A 19421-nucleotide genomic window follows, 5' to 3' on the forward strand; every position below is an offset into this window, starting at 1 on the left:
CTGTCCTTGTGTGCATGTCCCTCCCTCACTGTGTGTGTGTGAGGTTCCCCCCTTGCTCTGTGTGTGTGTCCCCCTCTTGCTGTGCGTGTGTGTGCGTGTCCCTCCTTCGCTGTGCGTGTGTGTGTGTGTGTCCCTCCTTCGCTGTGTGTGCTCGCATCCCTCCCTCGCTGCGTGTCTCACCAAGTCCCTCACTCGCTCTGTGTGTGTGTGTGAGTGTGTGTGTCCCTTCCTTGCTGTTTGTTTGTGTGTCCCCCCTTCACTGTGTGTCCCTCACTCGCTGTTTGAGTGTGTGTCACTCCATCGCATTGTGTGTATGTTTCTCTCTCTCGCTCGCTGTGTCTGTGTGTGTGTGTGTGTGTGTCCCTCCCTCACTGTGCGTGTGCATGTCCCTCTCTTGCTCTGTGTGTTTGTGTTCATCCCTCCCTCACTGTGTGTGTGCGCATGTCCTTCCCTCACTGTGTGTGCATGTACTTCCCTCCGTGTGTGTGTGTGTGTGTGTGTGTGTGAGTGTGTGAACAGCTTGCTGTGTGCGTGTGTCCCACCCTTGCCGTGTCTGTGTGTGTCCCCTCTCAATTTCTGTGCACATGCCCTCCCCCTCAACATGTGTGTGCTTGTCCCTCCTTCGCGGTGAGTGTGTGTCCCTCCCTCACTGTGTGTCTGTGTGTATTCCCCTCACCATAAGTGTGTGTGTTTGTCCCTTCCTCGCTGTGTGTGCACGACTCTCCCTTGCTCTGTGTTTGTGTGTGTGTGTGTGTGTCCCTCCTTTGCTTTGAGTGTGTGTGTGTCCCCGTCCCTTGCTGTGTGTGTGTGTGTGTCCCTCCCTCGCTGTGTGTCTGTGTGCATCCCCCTCACTGTGTGTATGTGCGCGTCCCTCCCTCGCTGTGTGTGTGTCCCCCCATCCCTCAGTGTGTGTGTGTGTCCCTCCCTCGCTGTGTGTGTGTGTGTGTGTGTCCCTCCCTTGCTGAGTGTCTGCCTGTATTCCCCTCACTGTGTGTTTGCCTGTCCCTCCTTCGCTTTGCGTGTGTATCCCTCCCTCACTGTGTATTTGTGTGTGTCCCTCCCTCGCTTTGCATTTGTGTGCCCCCTCTCAATTTGTGTATACATGCCCTCCCTCTCGCTGTGTGTGTGTGCGTGTCCCTCCCTCGCTGTGTGTGTGCGTGTCCCTCCCTCGCTCTGTGTGTGCGTGTGTGTCCCTCCCTCGCTGTATGTGTGTACGTGTCCCTCGCTCGCTGTGTGTGTCCCTTCGCTGCATGTCTGTGCGTGTCACTCCCTCACTGTGTGTGTCCCTTCCTCGCTGTGTGAGTCCTCTCTCTCGATTTGCGTGTGTGTCCCTCCCTCACTGTGTGTCTGCATGTATCCCCCTCACTGTGTGTGTGTGTGTGTGTGTGTGTGTGTGTGTGCGTGCTTGCATATCCTTCCCTCGCTGTTTGTCTGCATGTGGGTCCTCTGCTCCAGATCAGACCATTGCTGTCTCTGGAAACACCTCCATTCCTGACAACTCTTCCCATTTGTGTAACCTCGTTCAGACCCCATACTCTCCAGCTTCCTGAATCCTCTTCCTGCATTGCAACCAAAACCACATGTTTCTGTAATATCCACCAGTGCTTACACCCTCCCCGACTCAGTACCACTTGCAGCCCTAATAAAACACCTAAACTGTGAACTCTCTCATTTCCCTACAATCCTCCCTCCCTCCCTCCCTCCTCAAATGTCTTCATCACCATGAGACCTCACAATTACTGAAGCCTCCTTTTGGCGCTGCAACCCTCCAAATGCCTGTAAAATCCTCCTGTCCTGATATTCCTCCCTATCTCTTTAACCCCCACCACCCTCCAGTACCCTTCTGGGGAACATGGCAGAGGAGGGAAGATTTGTAAAGTCCGAGCCATGTTACGGAGGTAGAATTCTGGGAATTACAGATTTGGTCGAATGTCTGTGGTGTGCAGATTATTGGTGAGGACTCTAAAGAAAGGATTTATGACGACTTGGAAAACCATAGTTAAATTAGAGACAGTCAGTATGGGTTTGTGAGGGGTCAGGTCATGCCTCACAAACCTTATTGAATTCTTTGAGGATATGGCAGAATATGTTGATGGCTGATTCAGAAAAGAAGGAAAATTGGGATACAGGGAAATCTGTCTGTCTGGATACAGGATTGGATGGTCCAGAGAAGACAGAGGGTGGCAGCAGATGGACAGTATTGAGCCTGGAGCTCAGTGACCAGTGGGGTTCTGTAACAATCAGCTCTGGGACTCTGCTCTCCGTGATTTTTGTAAATGACTTGGATGTGGATGTTGGAGAATGGGTTAGTAAGTTTTCCAATAACATGAAGGTTGGTGGAGTGGTGGGGAATGTGGAGGACTGTTGTAGGTTGCAATGGGACATTGACAGGACGCAGAGCTGGGCTGGAAGTGACAGATGGAGTCCAATCTGGAAACGTCTGAAGTGATTCTTTCTGGAAGGTCGAACTTGAAAACAGAATACAGGGTGAAAGGCAGAATACTTGGCAGTGTGGAGGAACAGAGAGATCATGGGGTCCGTGTCCATAGATCTCTCAAAATCGCCATGCACGTTTGTAGGGTTGTTAAAAAGGCATATGTTGTGTTGGCTCCCCTTAGAAGGGGATTGACTGTAAGAGCCGTGAGGTTTTCCTGCAACTTTATAGCGTCCTGGTGAGACCACACTTGGAATATTGTGTTCAGTTCTGGTCCCCTGTTTACAGGAAGGATGTGCAAGTTTTAGAGAGTGTACACAGGAGATTTACCAAGATGCTGCCTGTAATGGAGGGCAGTTCTTAGGAAGAAAGGTTGAGGGAGCTAAGGCTTTTTTCATTGGAGTGAAGAAGGGGGCAGGGCGACGTTGTGGAGGTGAACAAGATGATAAGAGGCGCAGAGTGAGTGAATAGTCAGAGACTTTTCCTCCTATGGAATAAATGCCGATTACAAGGTGGCATAATTTTAAGGTGAATGGAGGATAGATAAGAGGATAGAGAATTAGACACATCTGGGACATTCAATAGACTCTTGGACAGACACATGGATAATAGTAAAATGAAGGGTATGTAGTTTACTTTGATCTTACAGTCGGATAAAAGGTTTGCATGAAATCATGGCCGAAGAGTCTTGGACTGAACTATTCTGCATTCTGTGTTCTGTCTGGTAAACTGGGTAATAAGCTCAGATCAGTGTAAAAGGGTATGGCATTCAGGAGGAGCTAGTGAACTGGATACAAAATTTACTTGATGGTTGTAGACAGAGGGTGATGGGGGACATGTTGTTTTTCTGACTGGAGGCATGTGACCAGCGGTGGAGTGGGTCCACTGTTGTTTGTCATTTGGATAAATGGTTTGGATGGGAATATTGGTTTCCTGGTAAGTAATTGTTTTGGGTGACACTGAAATTGGTGGTAAAGTGGACAGTGAACTTGGTTATCTGTGATACAACAGGATGAACAGTACTGCTGGGATAGTGGGCTGAAGAATAGCAGATGGAGTTTAATTAGATAAATGTGAGGTGTTCCATTTTGGTGAAACAAACCAGGGTGGGACTTGTACAGTTAATGTTCGGGCCCTGGGTATGTTGTCAGTCAGAGACCCAGGGATGCAGGTACACAGTTCTTTGTAAGTGCTGTCACAGTTAGACAGACTGAAGCAGGCCTTTGGGATGGTTACCTTCATTGGGAGAGCATTAAGAGTAAGAGTTAGGATGTCATGTTGTATCTGTAAAAGACATTGATTGGACCACCATTAAAACATTGTTGATCAGGAGGAAGAACTCATCTAGTTCACTAAGCTCCTTTAGGGAAGGTCATCAAATATTCTAACCTGGTCTGGCCGACATGTGACTCCAGACCCACAGCAATATGACTGACTCTGAGCAACCCTCTGGGTACTTAGCAGTGGGGTCAAAGAACGTTGTTCCAGGCAGTGACACCCACATCCCATGAATGAATATATAAAAATACCTATGTCCCTCCGTACCTCTGCAAATCCCTCCAGCTGCAGCGATCCGTCCTGGCTTTGTTACACCCTGACCACTGTCTGCAACACTCTCACCACCTCCAGCACCTTCACCTCTCCCTGTTCCTATCGTGTCAATGAACCCTGACCGTGGCTCCCCTTCCCACAGACCTCTTCCTGCGAGCAGACTCATTGTAATCCATTAACATTTACTCCTAAAACACTCTCTCACTTCAGGATTTTAAGTACTTTTTGATGATCTTCTCAGCCTCATAATCTAGTATGATTCTTTTTGTTATGAGTGAGGGATCAGTGGGAATTTCTTGCTGAGGTTTTTACTATTTCAATCGAATGTCCTTTTGTTGAGTATTTTGCATTGTCCCTTCAAATGTTTTTCACTGTTCATTTACAGACACACATTTCAGTCTGTTTAGCCTGTTTACCTTGGTCAGTTCTCCTCTCAACCTCATGTCATTGGCTATTTTTGTTTCTAGCTGTAGCTTGTCCTTTCTGTGATTCACTTTAAAACTTTATTTATTTAAACTGCACTTTATCACAATTTCCCGAAGGATCTCTGCAGGTGACATTACTCATTCACTAAGTTTCATTACACCGTCGCTCTGCGATAGTTATGTCCCTTAACAGTTGCACAATGTGTTTTTCAAAGAAACACTGAAAAAAAGATTAACCGAACTCCTCTTCCAATATCGATGTTGATCGTGTGAATGTCCCAGATTATACGAATATTGAGGTTTTCCAAAATTATCACAATGCCTTTGTTAAAAAAAATTCCAATCAGTTCCTGTTTAATGCAGTGATGAGCAATGAAATGCTGTTTGTTGACTAAAACTGTTCTGCTGCTTGTGTCCTTGGCAAGTAGTAGCCAGAATTTACATTCAGACTGACTCTACTTCATGATCTGAGACCAAATGCTTTCTCTGTAATGCCTTTGTTATCCAATATTGTTAGCGTTGCCCATTTTGTCTGAGTTTGCGCAAGATTACGAACCACTGAATATTTTTGTTCACCCTGTATCTATGTCTCCCTGGTGTCTAAATCTCTTTTATCTATGTGTCACAAATCCATCGACCTTATTGCAGCAACGTTGTCCATTAAAAAAAACATAATATTCTCTCTTCCACAGTTTTCTGTCACAAATCTATTTGTTGATGTACCAGTTTAGTTAAACTCTGTCCCATCCTGTTCCTTTCTGCTTGTCTTCAGCCACATTCCCATGCTGTTTCATTGCTTCACCTTTTCCCTTTGGATTTGGAAAGCTCCTTTCACCTGCATCCTCTCTGTCAGTTTAATGCCCTGTCCATAAACCTACCGACATGATTGGCCAGGACACTGCTCCCAGCACAGTTCCAGGGTGACCATCCCAATAGATTTTTTAAAAATCAGATATGGGATGTGTGAGTCTCTGGCTGACCAGCCTTTCTTGCCCAGCCCGAGCTGCCCTTGAACTGAGTGACTTGCTCGGCCATTTCAGAGGGTAATTGAGAGGCAAACCCTTTGCTGTGGGGATGTCGTGCAGACCACGTGAGGATGGGCAGATGTCCTTCTCTAAAGGACAAGTGTTTGGATTTGTTGTACATCAGTCATGGTTTCATACTTATTTGTGGATTGTTAATTATTATTTTTAAAATTATTGATTTCAAATGTCTCCTTTTCAGATGGTGGGATTGAATCCTGCCTCCCCTGGACATTAGCTGAGGTTTTGGATACATTCTCTCACAATAATACCACTAGGCCATGACTTCACCTGCTCACTGGGTGCTCATCCCTGAGCACTGATACCAGGGCATCATGAAGCTAAACCCATTCTTCCAACATGACTGTGTGATCCTGACATCTTCCAGCAATCTGGGACTATTACTTAATATCGCTCCATTTTCCAGATCTCTGTGGGACTCAGTGCCATTCTCCACGTGTAACCCTCACTGCATCTGTTTAATTTCCCATTCTGTCTATTTCTCTGTCTCCTGTAGGTACTCAGGAAAGTCCTGACTCAATCGCCTTCCCAGCTGCTGGGTGGATCGTCCATCACCTCATTGAACACAGTTGGTCTGCCAGAGAGAGACAAAGGGAAAGGAGATCTGGAGCCTTCAATAAATCCTGTAGTGAAGTAAGGTCTCCCACAGTGCAAGAGCAAAGAACAATGAGAGGGCTCCAAACATGTGTGAACACAACATGACATAGATACAGTGCTGGAAGGGAGCACAGTACACACACACACCCCAGGCTCAATCACCACCCCAATGTAAGTTTGTTATATTAAAACTCACTACTCTGCAACAGTCTATCTATGGCATGTATTGTGGTCCAGTGTCTTCAATAATTTTTAATTCCTATAACAGATCCTATCGCTGTAACCTCCTCCCTTCCCGATAGTCCCTCCACATATTTGAAATGTACTGCATTCCAGTCTACCATCCCTATCCCTGTAACTTGGTTCAGTGTCTACAACATTCCTTATCTCAGTGGTCTCCTCCTCCAATAAGGTAAAAACAAGGACTGCAGATGCTGGAAACCAGAGTCTAGATTAGAGTGTGCTGGAAAAGCACGGCAGGTCAGGCAGCATCCGAGGAGCAGGAAATCGACGTTTTGGGCAAAAGGCCTACACCAGGAACAGAGGCCGGGACCCTGCAGAGTGGGGAGATAAATGAGAGGGGGTGGGGATGGGGAGAAAGTAGCACAGAGTACAATAGGTGAATGGAATGGGAAAGAAGGTGATAGGTCAGAGTGGAGGATGGGGGAAGGTAGCAAAGAGTACAATGGTTGAATGGGGGAGGAGATGGGGGGTGATAGGTCAGAGAGGAGGGTGGAGTGGATAGGTGGGAAGGGAGATAGGCCATTAGGACAGGTCATGAGGGCGGTGCTGAGCTGGAAGGCTGGAGGTGGGGTGAGATGGGGGAAGGGGAAATGAGGAAACTGGTGAAGTCCACATTGATGCCCTGGGGTTGAAGTGTTCCGAGGCTGAAGGTGAGGCGTTCTTCCTCCAGGCGTCGGGTGGTGAGGAAGTGGCAGTGGAGGAAGCCCAGGACCTGCATGTCCTCGGCAGAGTGGGAGGGGGAGTTGAAATTTTGGGTCACAGGGCGGTGGGGTAGATTGGTGTGGGTGTACCAGAGATGTTCCCTAAAGCACTCTGCTCGGAGATGTCCAGTCTCCCCAATGTAGAGGAGACCGCAACGGGAGCAACAGATACAATAAATGATATTGGTGGATGTGCAGGTAAAACTTTGGATGTGGAAGGCTCCTTTGGGGCCTTGGATGGTGGTGAGGGGAGAGGTGTGGGCGTAGGTTTTGCAATTCCTGCAGTGGCAGGAGAAGGTGCCAGGAAGGGAGGGTGGGTTTTTGGGGGGCATGGAACTGACTAGGTAGTCACGGAGGGAATGGTCTTTGTGGAAAGTGGAGAGGGGTGGGGAGGGAAATATATCCCTGGTGGTGGGGTCCGTTTGGAGGTGGCGGAAATGGCGGCGAATGATTTGGTTTATGCGAAGGTTGGTAGGGTGGAAGGTGAGCACCAGGGGCGTTCTGTCCTTGTTATGGTTGGAGGGGTGGGGTCTGAGGGCAGAGGTGCGGGATGTGGACGAGATGTGTTGGAGGGCATCTTTTACCACGTGGGAAGGGAAATTCCAATCTCGATAGAAGGAGGCCATCTGGTGTGTTCTGTGGTGGAACTGGCCCACCTGGGAGCAGGTACGGCAGAGGCGGAGGAATTGGGTGTAGGGGTTGGGAATTTTGCAGGCGGTTGGGTGGGAAGATGTGTAATCTAGGTAGTTGTGGGAGTCGGTAGGTTCGTAAAAAATGTCGGTGTCAAGTCGGTTGTGATTAATGGGGATTGAGAGGTCCAGGAAGGGGAGGGAGGTGTCTGAGATGGTCCAGGTAAATTTAAGGTCAGGGTGGAATGTGTTGGTGAAGTTGATGAATTGCTCAAACTCCTCGAGGGAGCACGAGGTGGCGCCAATGCAGTCATCAATGTTGCGGAGGAAGACGTGGGCAGTGGTGCCGGTGTAACTACGGAAGACGGACTGTTCTACGTAGCCAACAAAGAGACAGGCAGAGCTGGGGCCCATACGGGTGCCCATGGCTACCGCTTTGGTCTGAAGGCAATGGGAGGATTTGAAGGAAAAATTGTTAAGGGTGAGGACAAATTCAGCCAAACGTATGAGAGTATCGGTGGAAGGGTACTGTTGTGGATGTCGGGAGATGAAGAAACGGAGGGCTTGGAGGTCCTGGTCATGGTGGATGGAGGTGTAGAGGGATTGGATATCCATTGTGAAGATGAGGTGTTGGGGGCCAGGGAAATGGAGGGTGTGAGTGGTGTCTCAAACGAATGTGGGTAGTTCCTGGACTGGGGGATTGGACAATGTCAAGGTAGGCAGACATGAGTTCGGTGGGGTAGGAGCATGCTGAGAGAATGGGTCGGCCAGGGTGGTCAGGCTTGTGGATCTTGGGAAGGAGGTAGAACCGGGCAGGGGGGATCCCGGACAATGAGGTTGGAAGCTGTGGGTGGGAGATCTCCTCCTGAGGTGATGAGGTTCTGTATGCTCTGGGAGATGACGGTTTGGTGATGGGTGGTGGGTCATGGTAGAGGGGGTGGTAGGAGGAGGTGTCTTTGAGTTGGCATCATGGTTTCAGTGGTGTAGAGGTCAGTGCACCAGACTACCACTGCACCCCCTTTATCTGCTGGTTTGATGGTGAGGTCGGTATTGGAGCAGAGGAAGTGGAGGGCTGCACATTGTGAGGGTGAGAGGTTGGAGTGGGGGAGGGGGTAGATAGGTTGAGGCGGTTAATGTCTCGGTGGAAGTTGGAAATGAAGAAATCGAAGGCAGGTAATAGGCCAGCGTGGGGTGTCCAGGTGGACGGAGTGTATTGGAGGCCGGCAAAGGGGTCCTCAGAAAATAGGCGGGAGTCTTCATTGTAAAAGTAAGCTCTGAGGCGGAGGTGGTGGAAGAAGTGTTCGATGTCACGGCGTGTATTAAGTTCCTTGATGTGTGGATGGAGGGGGATAAAGGTGACGCCTTTGCTGAGGACTGATCATTCGTCCTCAGTGAGGGGGAGGTCAGGGGGAATGGTGAAAACTCGGCAGGACTGGGAGCTGGGACCAAGCGTAGGTGTGGAGCTGGGGGAGGTGACGGAGCCTGTAACTGGAGTGGGTGTGGTGTTAGGGGGAATGAGGATGGAGTCATGAACAGGGGTGGTGTTCCCCTCAGGGTTCTGGGGGCAGGGATGGTGACGGTGGGACCTGGGGGTGGTGTCAGCAGAATGCAGGTGAGTGGCGTTGGTGGGGGTGGAAGTGGTGGCAAACACGGCAGTGGGGGGGGGCGTGGAAATCACTGAGTGTGTGACATCAGCGATGATGTGAGGGGCGGAAGTGATGTCACTTGTGGTGTATGAGGAATTGTGAGGGGTGGAAATGGCATTTACTTTATTTTAACCAATAATTTCCTGTCACAAATCTGTTTGACAATATCGTATTTTAATTAAACTCAGTCCCTTACTGTTTCTTTCTTTTGGTCTTCATTCACATCTCCACAGTGTTCCAATATTTCAACCTTTCTCTTTGGACTTGGGAATTTCCATTCACCCGAGACCTGTCCCCCTCCTCATCTGTGTCCGTTTATAGCACACTGCATAATCTGGTACCATAGGAGCCTATCCCAATAAAATAGCTCAGTCCTCCCTGAGTACTGGTAGCAGTGCTCACTGGTCAGAACCACTTCTGATGATACCATTGTGTGATCCTGATACATTCCTGCACTCTGCTGATATCACTGTCTCTCTCAATGTGGTATCCCTCACTGTGTGCGTCTAATTGCTGCCTCTGTCAGTGTCTCTCACTCTTGCAGCTATTCCAGATCCTGAGCTAACAGCATTCTCCACTCCAGAGGGAAGCAATTGCACAGGCCATGGATGGACACTGGGAATTTCCAGATCTCTGTGGGACTCAGTGCCATTCTCCACGTGTAACCTTCATTCCATTAGTCTAATTTCCCATTCTGTCTACTTCTCTGTCTCCTGTACGTATTTCTGTTGTCCCTGACTCAGCAGAATTCCCAACTCTTATCTCGTCCATCACCATATTGAAGGCAGTTGGTCAGCCAGAGAGAGATGGAGAGGGAGATCTGGAGCCTTCAGTAAATCCTGCAGCCGGTAAGATCACTCACAGTAAACAGCACAGGGAGGAGTTAGTGGACTTTAATTCAGACCCTGAGGGCATGATGTCGGAATAATGCTGGGCAAGAAACATGAGAAAATTCTCAGGCTTCATTATCGCCATCTTGCCTGTAAATTCATCTGTTCCACAGAACCCTCCCTATGTCTGTCAGTTTCTCCATTGTCTGTTTCATCGATACCACTTCCCCTACCTCTATCAGCCCCTACAATCCTGCCTATCCCTGTAAGCTCCTCATATCAGTAAAACTCTCCAAGTTTCTGCCTTTGCCTTTAATCCCAGGTTCTGTCACATCTCTCCTTAACTGAAGAAAAACAACTCTTCAATTCCTTAAGCCATCCCGGTCAGTGTAGTCCTTTCCAGACCTGAAAAACCTCCCTGTCTTTGACTTTTTTGAACTCCTACCACCTTCATAATCTCTGTAACCTTCCCGTCACAACAACTAAAAGGCTCTGCACCTTAGTAACCTCCTCCAGCTGTTAGACTCCTCCTTGTCTCTGGGCACAAAGCAGAGTGACCCTGCTTCTCTCATAAATTAGTTTCTGCATTTCTAATGCTGACTGTGAACTCTTCCTGTCTCTAAAACGCACTCAGTCTCTGTAAACTCTGCTGGTCCCGATTGATGTAATTTCCTACAGTAACGACAAACCTTTATACCTTTAATCTCCTCCAGACGCAACCACACAGTTTATTTCTATAACATCTATGAGTGATAGAGTCGTAGAGATGCACAGCACGGAAACAGACCGTTCGGTCCAACCCGTTAATGCCAACCAGATATCCCAACCCAATCTAGTCCCACCGGCCAGCACCCGACCCATATTCCTCCAAATCCTTCCCATTCATATACCCATCCAAATGCCTCTGAAATGTTGCAATTGTACCATCCTCCACCACATCCTCTGGCAGCTTGTTCCATACATGTACCACCCTCTGCGTGAAAAAGTTGCCCCTTTGGGGTCTCTTTTATATCTTTCCCCTCTCACCCTAAACCTATGCCCTCGAGTTCTGGACTCCCTGACCCCAGGGAAAAGACTTTGTCTATTTATCCTATCCATGCCCCTCATAATTTTGTAAACCTCTGTAATGTCACCCCTCAGCCTCCGAAGCTCCAGGAAAAACAGCCCCAGCCTGTTCAGCCTCTCCCTGTAGCTCAAATCCTCCAATCCTGGCAACATCCTTGTAAATCTTTTCTGAACCCTTTCAAGTTTCACAACAATTCTTCCGATAGGAAGGAGACCGGAATTGCACAAAATATTCAAACAGTGGCCAAACCAATGTCCTGCACAGCCGCAACAGGACCTCCCATCTCCTGTACTCAATACTCTGACCAATAAAGGAAAGCATACCAAATGCCTCCTTCACTTTCCTGTCTACCTGCGACTCTACTTTCAAGGAGCTATGAACTTGCACTCCAAGGTCTCTTTGGTCAGCAACACTCCCTAGGACCTTACCATTAAGTGTATAAGTCCTGCTAAGATTTGCTAACCCAAAATGCAGAACATCACATTTATCTGAATTAAACTCCATCTGCCAGTTAGCTCATTGGCCCATCTGGTCCAGATCCTGTTGTAACCCTCTTCGCTGTCCACTCCACCTCAAAATTTGGTGTCATCTGTAAACTTACTAACTATACCTCTTATGCTCTCATCCAAATCATTTATGTAAATGACAAAAAGTAGAGGGCCCAGCACCGATCCTTGTGGCACTGCACTGGTCACAGGCCTCCAGTCTGAAAAACAACCCTCCACCACCACTCTCTGTCTTTTACCTTTGAGCCAGTTCGGTATCCAAATGGCTACTTTTCCCTGTATTCCATGACCTTGCTAATCAGTCTCCCATGGGGAACCTTGTTGAACGCCTTACTGAAGTCCATATAGATCACATCTATCACTCAATCTTCTTTGTTACTTCTTCAAAAAAACTCAATCAAGTTTATGAGACATGATTTCCCACACACAAAGCCATGTTGACTACCCCTAATCAGTCCTTGCCTTTACAAATACATGTGCATCTTGTCCCTCAGGATTCCCTCCAACAACTTGCCCACCGCTGAGGTCAGGCTCACCGGTCTATAGCTCCCTGGCTTTTTTTACCACCCTTCTTAAACAGTGGCACCACGTTTGCCAAACTCCAGTCTTCCGGCATCTCACCTGTGACTATCGATGATACAAATATCTCAGCAAGAGGCCCAGCAATCACTTCTCTACCTTCCCATAGAGTTCTCTGGTACACCTGATCAGTTCCTGGGGATTTATTCACCTTTAACTGTTTCAGGACATCCAGCACTTCCTCCTCTGTAATCTGGACGTTTTGCAAGATGTCACCATCTATTTCCCTACAGTCTATATCTTCCATGTGCTTTTCCACAGTAAATACTGATGCAAAATATTCATTTAGTATCTCCCCCATTTTCTGCGGCTCCACACAAAGGCCGCTTTGCTGATCTTTGTGGGGCCCTATTCTCTCCCTATTTACCCTTTTTTCCTTAATATATTTGTAAAAACCCTTTGCATTCTCCTTAATTCTATTTGTCAGACCTATCTCATGTCTGCGTTTTGCCCTCCTGATTTCCCTCTTAAGTATACTCCTACTTCCTTTATAGTCTTCTAAGGATTCAATCGATCTATCCTGTCTATACCTGACATATGCTTCCTCCTTTTTCTGAACCAAACACTCAATTTCTTCAGTCATCCAGAATTCCCTATACCTACCAGTCTTCCCTTTCACCCTGACAGGAATAAACTTTCTCTGGACTCTTGTTATCTCATTTCTGAAGGCTTTCCATTTTCCAGCCATCCCTTCAGCTGCGAACATCTGCCTCCAATCAACTTTCGAAAATTCTTGCCTAATACCGTCAAAATTGGCCTTTCTCCAATTTAGAACATCAACTTTTAGATTTGGTCTATCCTTTTCCATCACTATTTTATAACAAATAGAATTATTGTCGCTGGCCCCAAAGTGCTCCCCCACTGACACCTCACTCACCTGCCCTGCCTTATTTCCTAAGAGTAGGTCAAGGTTTGCACCTTCTCTAGTAGGAACGTCCACATCCTGAATAAGAAAATTGTCTTGTACACACTTAAGAAATTCCTCTCCATCTAAACCTTTATCACTATGGCAGTCCCAGTCAATGTTTGGAAAATTAAAATCCCCTACCATACCTACCCTATTATTCTTACAGATAGCTGAGATCTCCTTACAAGTTTGTTTGGCAATTTCCCTCTGACTATTGGGGGGTCGATAATACAATCCCAACAAGGTGATCATCCCGTTCTTATTTCTCAGTTCCACTGAAATAACTTCCCTGGATGTATTTCTGGGAATATCCTCCCTCAGCACAGCTGCAATTCTATCCCTTATCAAAAATGTCACTCTCCCTCCTCTGTTGCCTCCCTTTCTATCCTTCCTGTAGCATTTGTATCCTGGAACATTAAGCTGCCAGTCCTGCCCATCCCTGAGCCATGTTTCTGTAACTGCTATGATATCCCAGTCCCATGTTCCTAACCATGCCCTGAGTTCATCTGCCTTCCCTGTTAGACCCTTTGCATTGAAATAAATGCAGTTTAATTTATTAGTCCTACCTTGTCCCTGCCTGTCCTGACTGTTTGACTCACTTCTGTTCTCAGCTGTACGCATCTCAGATTGAGCTCCCAAAATCCTCCCTGTGATTGTTATCACGTCCCATCCCTGCATTGCTCCAAAATCCCTGTAAAGTCCTCCCCTTCCTAAAACCCACCCTGTATCTGTCACCTGCCCCAGCTTCCACAACCCTCCCTATCTCTGTAAGACACCCCCCACATCCCCGTCCCAGTTACGACAGCCCGCTGTACCACTAAATGCCAGTAGTCGCTATAATATCAGAGTAAGGTGTGAAAGCAGTAATACTGTACTTGGTTAAGGATCAGTCGTGATCATATTGAATGGTGGGACTGACTCTGTGGTCAAATGGCCGATACCTGCTCTTCTTTCTTGTGCTTCTGTATAAACTTACTATCTATATAAGCTCCTTCAGTCCCCACAGCCCTCCCTATCTCCATAAACTCCTTCAATCCCCACGACTCTTCCTATTTATGTAACCTGAATCATTTCCCACAAACCTCCCTAACTCCATAACCTCCAAAAGGCCCCACGACCATCCCTCTCTCCATAATCTCATAATCTCCTTCAGTCCCCATGATCCTCCTGATTTGTACAACCTCCTTCGGGCCCAACAGCCCTGCAGATCTCTTTGGCCCCTTTCAGGCCCCACAGCACTCCCTATCTCCATTATGTTCTTCAGTCCCCACGACCCTCCCTATTTCCAACACCTCTATTACCTGCTGATCCTGTGAGCCACCTTTTTCAGATTGATAAACACGAACTCCCATAACCCTTTCTGCTGCCAGTCTGAAACCAAACAGAGATAAATTGATAGTAGGTCGGGAGCTGAAATATGTTTGAAAGGATATGTCAATGAACAATAACTGGACACTTCCAAAAGCTTTTAATAAAAAGAGAATGTGTTTTTGAGCCTGTTGGATTTTATTTTTATTGATGAGAATGTAAATGGCAGAGTAGATACGGGTGTAGGAGTGGTTGTACCGAGGAAACGGTTTATTTGAATTTTCAGAAACCTTTACACAAGTTTCAATAAGGGCTAAGGGGTAACTGGTAGAGAATAGGGCACCTTAACTGTCAGGAGGTGGGTGAGATATTAGTCAAAATAGTGTTGTCAGAATTTACTGTGGAGAAAGACATGGAAGCTCGGGAACTTGGGGAAATAAATAGTGATGTCTTGGAAAGAATCCTCACCAGAGAAGAGAAAGTGCTGGAATCTTAAAACAAATAAAGCTAGATCAATCCTTAGCAGCTCGTTAGGTCTATCCTTGAATATTAAGGGAAGCTCGGGAAGAGATTGCAGTGTCCCTAACAGAGATACTTCTATTATCAACAAACACAATGAGTTACTGGAAGACTGGAGGGTGGCTAATGCTATTGCATCACTTAAGGACTGCAGGGAAAAGCCAGGAAATCACAGCCCCGTGAGCCAGTGCTGGGTAAGTTGTTGGAGGAGATTCTGAGAGAAAGGAGCTACATATATTTGGAAATGCAAGGGCTGATTAGAGATAGTCAGCATGGCTTTGTGAGTGGGAAACAGTGTTTCACAAACCGTTTGACTCTTCGAGGAGTTGACAAAGAGATAGATGAAGGCAGAGCACTCAGCGTTGTCTACATGAACTTCAGCAAATCATTTGACAAGGTTCCAAGCGATGTAGAACATCTAGTCAAGACGAAGAAGGAAGCTAACTTAAGTTTGAGGAACCAAGGATCAGAAGCAGGGTCCTAGAGAGATAAATGGGGCAGCACGGTGGCTTAGTGGTTAGCACTCCTGCCTCATAGCACTAGGGACGCGATTTCAATTCCAGCCCCAGGCGACTGTCTGTGTGGAGTTTGCACATTCTCTCCATGTCTGCGTGGGTTTCCGACAGGTGCTCCGGTTTCCACCCACAGCCCAAAGATGTACAGGTTAGGTGAATCAGCCATGCGTTGTTCAAGAAAGGGAATAGAGATAATCCTGAGAATCACAGACCTGTCAGTCTTCTGTCTGTGATGTGCAGATTATTGGAGAGGACTCTGAGAGACAGGATTTATGATACCTTGGAAAACCATAGTTTGATTAGAGAAAGTCATCATGACTTGGTAAGGGACAGGTCATGTCTCACAAATCTTATTGAATCCTTTGAGAATGTGACAAAACACATTTATGGCTCATTGAGAAAGTACAGAGCATGGGATACAGGGAAACCTGCCTGTCTGGATAGAGAATTCCTGGCCCATAGAAGACAGAGGGTGATGACAAATGGAAATCATTCAGCCAGGAGCTCAGTGACCAGTGGGTTTCTGCAGGGAGAGGTCAAAACGTCTCTGCTCTTCGTGATTTTATGAATGAGTTGGATGTGTGAGTGGAAGAGTGGGTAAGTAAGTTTGATAATGACACGAAGGTTGGTGGAGTGGTGAATAGTGTGGATGTCTGCTGGAGGTTGCAATGGGACATTGACAGGATGTAGAGCTGGGCTGAGAAGTGGCAGATGAAGTCAAATCTGGAAAAGTCTGAAATGATGCATTTTGGAAGGTGAGACTTGAATCAGAATACAGGGGTAAAGGCAGAATACTGAATAGTGTGGAGGAACAGATGGATCTTGGATTCCATGACCAGAGGTCCATCAAATTTGCAACCAAGCTGATCGTGTTGTTAAGAAAGAATATGTTGTATTGGCTTTCATGAGCTGGGGGATTGAGTTTTAAAGCCATGAGGTTATGCTGCAGCTCTATACAGTCCTGTTTAGATCCCAATTAGAATATTGTGTTCAGTTCTGGTCCCTTCATTTCAGGAAGGATGTGGAAAGGGTAAAGAGGAGATTTACCAGGATGCTACCTGGACTGGAGGGCATGTCTTATGGAGAAAGGTTGAGGGAGCTAAGGCTTTTCACATTGGAGTGAAGAAGGATGAGGGGTGATTTGCTAGAGGTGAACAAGATGGTGTGAGGCAAAGATAGAGTGAACAGTGAGAGACCTTTTTATCCCATGGCATACATGGTACAAGGGGGGCATAATTGTAAGGTGATTGGAGGATGGGTAAGGGGAGATTTCAGATATAGGTTCTTTACACAGAGAGTGGTGGGTGGGTGGAACGGATAACTTAACAGACTCTTCGATAGGCACATGGATGTTAGCAAAATGAAGGGTATGTAAGTTAGTTTGATCTTACAGTCGGGTAAAAGATGGGCATGGCATCATGGCCGAAGGGTCTTGTGCTGTACTGTTCTGTGTTCTACGTTCTGTCTGGTAAAGTGGGTAATAAGCTCAGATCAATGTAAAAGGATATGGCATTCAGGAGGAGCTAGTCAACTGGATACAAAATTGGGCTTGATGGTAGGAGACAGAGGGTGATGGGAGACATGTTGCCTTTCTGACTGGAGACATGTGACCAGCGGTGAAGTGGGTCCCCTGTAGTTTGTCATTTGGATAAATCGTTTGGATGGGAATATTGGATTTGTGGTAAGTTTTTTGAGTGATACTGAAATTGTTGGAAAAGTGGACAGTGAAGAAAGTTATCTATGATACAACAGGACGAATAGTACACTGGGATAGTGGGCTGAAGTATCGCAGATGGAGTTTAATTAGATAAATGTGAGGTGTTCCATTTTGGTGAAACAAACCAGGGTGGGACCTATACAGTTAATGTTTGGGCCCTGGGTAGTGTTGTCAGTCAGAGCCCCAGGGATGCAGGTAGACAGTTCTTTGTAAGTGGTGTCACAGGTAGACAGGCTGGTGAAGCAGGCGTTTGGGATGGTTACTTTCTTTGGGCAGATCATTGCGAGTAGAAGTTGGGAGGTCATGTTGTGGCTGTACAGGACGTTGGTGAGGCCACCATAAAAGCATTGCTGACCAGTAGGAAGTACTCATCTGGGTCACTTACGTCATTTAGAGAAGAACATCTGACATTCTAACCTGGTCTGGCCTGCATGTGACACCAGACCATCAGCAATATGGTTGACTCTGTGCTATACTCTGGGTAATTAGCAGTGGGGCAAAGAATGTTGGTCCAATCAGTGACATCCACATCCCATACATATATCCCTCCCTATCTCTGCAAACACCTCCAGCTGCAGCAATCCTACTGGCTTTTTAACACCGTTCAGACCCTATCCACTCTCTGTAACACTCTCACCACCTCCAGCACCTTCAGCTCTCCCGGTTCCTTTTGTGACATAAAACCTTGACAATTATTCCCTCTTCCATTTGACCTCCTCCTGCGAGCGGGCCCTTTGCAATCCCTTTCACACTTCATCCTAAAACATTCTCTCACTTCAGGATTTTAAGTTCTTTTTGGTGATCCACTAAGCCCGATAATCTAATATGATCCTTTTTACTTGAGTGAGAGACCGATGGGGATTTTTTGCCGAGGATTTGTCTGTTTCAACGGAATGTCCTTTTGTTGTTTGTTTTACACTGCTCCTTCAAATGTTTTCCACTCTTCATTGACAGGCACATGTTTCAGTCTGTTTCGCCTGTTTATCTTGGTCTGTTCTCCTCTCAAACTCAAACTCGTGCTATTGTTTATTTTTGTTTCTACTTGTAGTTTTTTCCTTTCTGTGATTCACTTTAAAACTTTATATTTCTTTAAACTGCACTTTATCACAATCTCCCAGAGGATCTCTCCCGGTGACGTTACTCATTCACGAAGTTTTATTGCACAATGGTCGCTCTGAGATAGTTATGTCCCTAGCCAGTTGCACAATTTGCTATTCAAAGAAACACTGAAAACTCATTCTCTGAACTCCTCTTCCAATGTCACTCTTGCCAGTGTGACTGTCCCACATTTTGTGAATATTGATGTTTCCCCAAATTATCACAATTTGTTTGTAAAAATAATTCCAATGAGTTCCTGTTTAATGCAGTGATGAGCAACGGAATGCTGTTCGGTGACTAAAACAGTTCTGCAGCTTGTGTCCTTGGCAAGTAGTAGCCAGAATTTACGTTCAGTCTGACTCTACTTCATGATCTGAGTTCAAATGATTTCTCTGTAATACCTTTCTTATGCATTATTGTTAGCGTTGCCCATTTTGCCTGCGTTTGCACAAGGTTGTGATGCATTGAATATTTATGTCCACCTTTTGTTCACCCTGTAACCATATCTCTCTGGTGTATAAACCTCTTTTATCTCAGTGTCACAAATCCATCTGCCTTATTGATAAGACTTCGTCCATTCAAAATAAAACATAATTGACTCTTTCCCACAATTTCCTGTCACAAACCTGTTCACTGATGTCTAGTTTTAGTTAATCGCTGTCCCATCCTGTACCTTTCTGATTGTCTTCAGCCACATCCCCATACTGTTTCGATGCTTCACCTTTTCTTTTTGTATTTGGAAAGCTCCTTTCACCTGGACCCTGACCCTACATCCTATCTGTCAGTTTAAAGCCCTGTCCATAAACCTACTGACATGATTGGCCAGGAAACTGGTCCCAGCACGGTTCCAGTGGGCCCATCCTATTGGATTTTTTAATAAATCAGGTAGGGGATGTGGGTGTCTCTGGCTGACCAGCCTTTATTGCCTATCCATAGCTGCCCGTGAGCTGAGTAGCTTGCTCGGCCATTTCAGAGGGTTATTGATAGGCAAACACTTTGCTGGGGGTGTGTCGTACAGACCACGTGAGGATGATCAGATCTTGTCGAAAGGACAGTGGGCGGCACGGTGGCTCAGTGATTAACACTCCTGCCTCACAGCACCAGGGT

The 19421-nt window shown here is 46.6% G+C and overlaps 1 long non-coding RNA gene across 1 annotated transcript in view; it reads left to right on the forward strand.

Annotated features, from left to right (window-relative positions):
* The window catches only part of LOC140478560 (uncharacterized), a 47971-nt gene that overhangs the window by 9827 nt on the left and 18723 nt on the right, over positions 1 to 19421 (forward strand). Inside the window, exon 2 of the long non-coding RNA XR_011960817.1 lies at positions 5950 to 6221. This is a non-coding gene — a long non-coding RNA (uncharacterized lncRNA). The remainder of the gene's footprint in view (positions 1 to 5949; positions 6222 to 19421) is intronic.

The sequence above is a fragment of the Chiloscyllium punctatum genome, chromosome 6 (genome assembly GCF_047496795.1).
Source record: "Chiloscyllium punctatum isolate Juve2018m chromosome 6, sChiPun1.3, whole genome shotgun sequence".
Lineage (NCBI taxonomy): Eukaryota > Metazoa > Chordata > Chondrichthyes > Orectolobiformes > Hemiscylliidae > Chiloscyllium > Chiloscyllium punctatum.